The following is a 7483-nucleotide window of genomic DNA, read 5'->3' on the forward strand; positions in this document are numbered from 1 at the left end:
TGCAAGGCTTCATGTATGCACTGTGCACTAAACCGGGGCCCCCACATTACTAGTAGTCAGCGCTGTGCATATGTGGTGCCCCAAAGCCCCATTGCACAGCACAGAGGAGTGCATAAGCGCTTTTAAAATGCAGGGCTACAAGGGGTTAATTGTGCTCCTCGAGACTTGTACCCAGGAGTGATTGACAGGAGGAGTATGAAGGCTCTGATTGGCTGGGGGAGTAACAGGAAGAGGATGTGCTGGAAGGAGGAAGAGAGAGCCGCATGGTAGAAGAAAAAAGGGGGCTGATGTGCAGCCAAGCAGAGAGAAGACTGAGCTGCTGCCAGTGACATTGCCAGCACATGCGGACGGAGAACGGCTGGGGACACGCAGTGGGGCGCCAAAGACAGTCTCCACTAACTGCAGAACCCTCTCAAGGTAAAACCCTAGCCTGCAGTGTACTGCCCACACCCCAGTGTCAGGGGGAAGAGTGTTGAGAGAATCTACCCAAAACTGCCATTCCATTCTTGTACAAGGAAGGATACTGTTCCCTTTGTGGGAGCTCTTCCCCCAGATCATACCTTTACACAGGCTGCAGGGAACAATTAAGACTGTCATTTCAGCTATATCCTGTGTGTTGCTGATATCTGGATCCTATCCCCTGTTTCAGAGCACATGTGCTAGTAGAGATTTATTGACTGGTGAGAGAACAGCGCCATCTTGTGGCTGAACTGAGCAACAGCCCTGTGTTCTACTATAATACTCAACTCAGCCTACAGTTTTTAACAGCTCCCCTTTTCAGAGGAAGTACAGAGACTTAACCGGGAATGTTAACCCTTCTGGAAACCGCTGCAGGACATTTGAACACTACTAAATTCCTGTGCACAGGTCAGCCCAGGACTGAGTGGAAAATATGGTAACATTACCGGGGATAATATTGGTGCACCAAATGTTTTAGAGGGATGTTAATGTTATGTGATTTACCTAAGAGTTGATTCATTGATATTGAGGGTGTGACATTCAGCGTTAGTGGTACCGCTGCGATTCAAGTTAACCCAGTAGTAGATGTTAAGAGTGGGGCGCCTGACCCAGAGGGAATAGCACGGTACCCCAAACACTTGAATTGGAAGGAGCCCTCTAGTGGGCGCGGTAGTGACCGTAAGAGTCTTGATTGGATATTATCGATGGTTACTTGCAGCATCACCAGTCAGATATCGTTAACTTAAGAGTAGTACCTGTGATTACCAGTGTGCCTTATTAGACAAAGTGCATTGAAGATGTTATCGCTATTGTGCCTTATACTCACCAGGTGTATGTTATATGTTAAATGCTATTGTGCTCTATACTGACAAGACGTATTATTTTGTCATTACTATTGGGCTGAGGGGGTCAGTGGTACGGTGGCCTACCAAATCTATCTGTACCGCATTCTCAATAAATCCAAGTTGTTTGACCAATCCTTGCCCCTTTCATTGAAGTATTTAACTCCTGGCCACCAGATATCCGAAACAGAAAAGAACCTGACTCGTATCTGGAAGACAAGGTAAAGGAAAGACTTCCCATTGAGTACTCGACCACCACATAAACTTTGGCCTCCCCGAACAGGATCTGAGTGCATCAGGAGAGTAACACCTCTGTGAAAAATGGATCAGCAACAAGGCGGGGGAGCAGCGCAACCGGCAGTGCCACAAAACAGGCCACCCCAGCAGAAACACCAAATGTGCCCATAACCCTACCGTACTATTTTGGGGCCCCATGGCTCCCGAAGTTTAGCGGAGACGACGACAAGCTACAGAAGACTTCATTCACAGAATTCAAGAACAAACTGGAATCCATGTTCCGGCTATACCTATTGAATGAACAGCAGAAAGTGGAGATCTTAATAGGGCAACTCACAGGGTCGGTGCTCAGAGAAGTAGTCTCATGGCTGATGGACGACAAGAAAGAAGCGGCACAAGTTTTAAAAAAAATCTCCACGACGTTCGAGACAAGAACTCTTCCGGAGCTGAAGATGAAACTATATGCTCGCAAGCAACAACCGAACGAGATGCTGCGGGACTACACCCTGAGCCTACAAGAGATGCTAAGAGCCATTCAGGCAGTGGACAAAGAGGAAGTACAAAACGCGGATGAAGCCCTGACCGTACAGTTCGTAGAAGGAGCCGCCCAAGAAAGCGTTAAGATTCAGCTACACTGTTGAAAGCACAGATGCCAGGCAAAACCTTCCGAGAGTTTAAAGAGACCGCCATCACCATTGTCGGTAACCAACGGGAAAGGGAGGAAGAATACCCAGAATTGGTGGGCTTCAGAGAAAGCGCAAGCTCGACTGGAGCCATGGCAAGCAGCACAGAAAAATCAAAACGGGCCCAAGAATCGGTAATACAGAGCGGTCAGTATCCCACCGGAGACCCAATGCAAATGCTCAAAAAGCAAATGGAGGAAGCTGGCCGTCGGAATGGCAGAAATTCAGCGAGAGATGCGCCTAATGGCCAGGCCACCGGTACCCACCTACGGGGAACCAAAGTGGAGGCCCGAAAGACAAAGACCAGTCCGAGGCAGGTGGGAACCACCTCGCGAGTATAAACGGCGATCGTCCAACCAATTTGATGGTCAAGGGCGCCCGATATGCCGCCGGTGCCATGGGGTAGGACACATAGAACGAAACTGCGATGAGCAAGACAAGCATTTAAACTCCAACACCCCGAGATCGAGGGTCGAATCTCAGGGCGAGCCCCGGGAATAGATCCGGATCCAGAAAACTGGAGGCCCCAGTTCATCTGACAATGTCCCACATTACCCATTACAATTAATGGAGTGGAGACTCTGGCTATGCTTGACACGGGGTCGCAGATTACGACCATCCGGCTCCCTACATTCCAGTATTGGGGCAAAGAGCAGCTGTTATCACCACCCCCAACCTGGTTGCAGCTGATCGCCAGTAACTGCCTCGAGATTGCGTGTCAAGGGTATTGGGAAGCGGACATCCAGATCGGAGCGACCTTGTTGCCAAGACAAAGCTGTCTTGTCACCGCCCCCTGTGAAGGGAAAATAGCCCCTATCATCCTGGGGATGAATGTGCTGCAAAGATGCCCGGATAAGCTAGTGGCGACATTGAAGGGTAAATTAACCCAAGCAGCTACCCCCGGTCATCAGGCCTTACAGAAGACGATCATGGTCCTGCAAGGACATCAGCGTTTTGTACAAAAGACGGGAGAGATCGGCAAGGTCCGTTTGACGGACGGAAAACCTGTAAAACTCCAACCCAACACAGAAACGATCGTGTGGAGTAAAGCCCGCTGCGGACCCAGTGGTTGCAGATATGAAGCCCTGATCGAGTCATGTTGTCTCCCAGCTAGACAAGAGGTTGTGGTAGCTAGCGCCTTGGTGGCAGTTAAAAATGGGAGGGTCCCAGTGAGAGTGCTGAACCCACACAACCACGTGGTCAAGCTGCATCGGCATCAACCATTGGCCACCCTTTTATGGGCCACGTTCAGAGACGTGCTGCATCCATCCTGGCCCGTTCAACAGGGCCACACGACGGCTGAAGACAGCCACAAAAGTGACCCGGGCACCCCGTGGTGGGACGAAATACATGTTGGTGATGGAGCAACTCATGAAGACCATAAAGAAGGAGTGCTAAAGGTCGTCCGAGAGAATGCCAAGGCCTTCAGCAGGAATCCATCCGAATTGGGGGTCGTAGAACAGATCCGACACCAGATCCTGACGGGGATGCCCGTCCCATCAAAGAGCGACACCGGCCAATAGCCCCAGGACTGTATCAACCAGTCTGACAGATACTGGAGGACCTGAGGGCCAATGGGGTGATCAGGGAGAGCCACAGCCCCTGGGTGGCGCCCATGGTACTAGTAAAGAAGAAGGACGGACAATTGCGCTTCTGTGCAGATTACCGGATGCTCAATAGCGTAACGCACAGAGACGCGTACCCGTTGCCCCGCATAGAGGAGTCACTGACGGCTCTCAAGACGGCCAAGTACTTCTTCACCCTTGACTTGACCAGTGGCTATTGGCAAGTGCAGATGGCAGAAGAGGATTAGGAGAAGATGGTGTTCGTGACGCCCATGGGGCTATACGAGTTCAACAGAATGCCCTTCGGGCTATGTAATGCCCCGCCCACGTTCCAGCGAGTGATGGAACACTGCCTGGGACACAGGAATTTTGAGACCGTACTCCTGTACCTGGACGATGTTATTGTCTTCTCCCGAACATACCCCGAGCATATCCAACATCTGCAGGAAGTCTTCCAGCAACTAGTGGGATACGGGTTGAAACTGAAGCCAGCTAAATGCCATTTGCTGAAACCCGAAGTCCAGTACTTGGGACACATCATAAACGGAGAAGGTATCTCCCCTGATCCGGAGAAAATACGAGCGGTGCTGGAATGGCCTGTGCCACGAACCGTTAAAGACGTCCGGCGGTTCCTCGGCTTCGTCGGGTATTACCGAAGGTTCGTCCGTGATTTTGCTAAAGTGGCCACCCAATTAACAGAGCTTTTTTGTGGGATCCCCAGGGACGGGTATAACCGCAAGATGTTAAGCAGATATATTCATAGTAGAATGGCTGCAAAGCCAGTGATGGCTGCTTAGTTAGTGTGTATAGCTCTAAGTGTATAGATACAAGTGTGAAACAAAAAATTTAAACAGCATAATTCGGAGTTATACCGGAGGAAACAGGAGATGAACATTCTGCCTATTAACACAGCTTCACAATGACAACAGTCAGTATTCACCTGAAATTCCATATTCTACCTCTCATGTTTTTCAACTCACTCTGGCTACAAGCTACATGCAACATGAGGTCTGTTTTGGACTCTGATCTCATTTTCCTCTCATCTCATGAAAGTTTGTTCTATTTGTCAGTTTGTTTGCAAAGCAAAATCCACTCTGTTTAATCAGACTGCTGTACTACTTGCTCAACCACTCCCTACCCATGCTACAGTTTTTTCTGTCCCCTATCTCACCAATGTACTTCAATTCTATTTAAGCTTTGTCTCCCTTTACAAGTAGGAATAAATTATACTATCTTTCAACCAATCTCCTCTCTCATGAGTCTGCAAAATCTCAGCTACTCAATTACCTGCTCTTTATTACTCTCCATTCAACACTTCCACCCACTCCCCCACATGGCTCCCCACATCATTACTTTATACTATCCAGACATCCAGGAATACACTACATTTGCTGCAGCCTAGCTCTACACTACTTATCTGATTACACTGGACATTGCAATTAGGCAATTCCTTTAATTCCTCATTTTTGCTATTTGACTACTAGTCCCAATGCTTGCCAAAATATTTTTCTTTCTCTCTTTTCATGGCATTATCTTTAGGACTATATCATCCCTCACCCATCCTGCAACACACACCTCTGTCCACATTGCCCCTTCATTACTTCACTCACCTCTAGTGAACACTCATGAACTCTTTTGCTATTTAAATTCAATAACTTTGAAAGCCTCACCCTGCCGCCAGAAACTAAAAGGACACACATCTTACAATCATCTTTCCTACCTTTCTTCCTCCCTGCTTCTATTAGCTGGTGATATATCACCTAATCCAGGTCCCCCTCACTTCTCCTACACACATATATCTGAACACTACAGAAATCTGGCAAACCTCAAACACATCACCTGTCTCCCCTCTCTTCCAAAGTCCTTTAAATGTGCCCTTTGGAATGCACGCTCTGTTTGTAACAAACTTACCTCCGTACATAATCTCTTCCTCTCATACAACCTCAACCTTCTAGCAATAACAGAAACATGGCTCACGCATTCAGACACTGCCTCACCTGCAGCCCTTTCACATGGTGATCTCCATTTCACCCACACCCCCAGACCAGTAGGCAGACAAGGAGGGGGGGTTGGACTACTTCTCTCTCCACAGTGCACATTCACAGTTCTACCAAGTATCCCTTCACTCACATTCACATCTTTTGAAGTACATGCTGTTAGGATTTTTAACCCATTCTCTATGCGTGTTGCTGTCATCTATCGCCCCCCTGGTCCACACCAACAATTTCTTGGACACTTCTCTGCATGGCTCCCTCACTTCTTATCTACTGATATCCCCACCATCATCATGGGTGATTTCAACATTCCTATTTCTAATCCACGTTCCAATGCTGCTTCCAAACTACTCTCTCTAACCTCCTCACTTGACCTCTCCCAGTGGATTGAATCTGCTACTCATCCGGATGGCCACTGTCTTGATCTTGTTTTCTCTAGACTATGCTCAGTTTCTAATTTCCTTAACACTCCTTTCCCCCTCTCGGATCATCACCTTATTAGCTACGCGCTCACCCCCAGTTCTTTACCCTCCCTAGTGTCAAACTCTTCCAAGCCTCCTCGTACCCGCAGGAATATCAACGCTATTGATTTTCAACAGTTTTCCACCTCTCTCCAACACCTTCTCTCCCCAATTTCTACATTCTCCTCCCCTGATCGGGCAGTACCCCATTTTCATCAAACCCTAGCAACTGCCCTGGATCAAGTGGCTCCAGCGACACTACATACTTCGCGTAGAATTCGTTGCCAACCATGGCACACTACAGTAACACGAACTCTACAAAAACTTTCTCGTAAAGCAGAACGTCACTTGCGTAAATCTTGTGCCTCTAATGATTTCATCACATATACTGATATCTACCACTCCTATAGAAATGCTCTGGAAACTGCTAAACAAGCATACTACCGATCTCTCATCTATGCTCAGGCTTCTAACCCCAAATGCCTCTTTAACACATTTAACTCTCTTCTGAATCCTCCCGCCCCAAATCCTCCAACTAACATCAGTGCACAGGATCTTGCTTCCTATTTCAAGGACAAAATAGATAAGATCAGGCTTGAAATGGTATCTCCCTTGACAAGCAATCTGCTCAATTCCTTTGTAGCACCCTCTGACACTCTCTCTTCATTTCATCCCACAAATGAAGAGGAAGTTTCTACTCTCTTCTCATCTTCCTACTCTACCTCCTGTCCTCTTGATCCCATTCCCTCACAAATGGGTATGTCCCTGTCTCCTGTGCTCATTCCCCCTCTAACTAAAATCTGTAATCTATCTCTTTCCACTGGTATTTTTCCATCTATATTCAAGCATGCAGTGATTACTCCCATTTTAAAAAAACAGAATTCTGACCCTAACTCTCTCATAAATTACCGCCCCATCTCCCAGCTCCCAGCTCCCATGCTCCTCCAAGCCTCTCGAGAGAATTGCCTACACACGCCTCACACACTTTCTTACAGCAAACAACCTATTGGATCCTCTTCAGTCAGGCTTTCGCTCTCAACACTCCACAGAGACTGCACTGACCAAAGTTGTCAATGATTTGATCACAGCAAAAATAATAACCAATACTCTCTTCTAATTCTCCTGGATCTCTCTGCTGCATTTGACACTGTTGACCACTCTCTCCTCATACAAACGCTGCAATCCCTAGGTCTTGAAGGCACTGTCCTATCCTGGTTCTCATCCTGCCTATCTAATCGCTCT

The sequence above is a fragment of the Mixophyes fleayi genome, chromosome 2, assembly GCF_038048845.1.
Source record: "Mixophyes fleayi isolate aMixFle1 chromosome 2, aMixFle1.hap1, whole genome shotgun sequence".
NCBI classification, from domain to species: Eukaryota; Metazoa; Chordata; class Amphibia; order Anura; family Limnodynastidae; genus Mixophyes; species Mixophyes fleayi.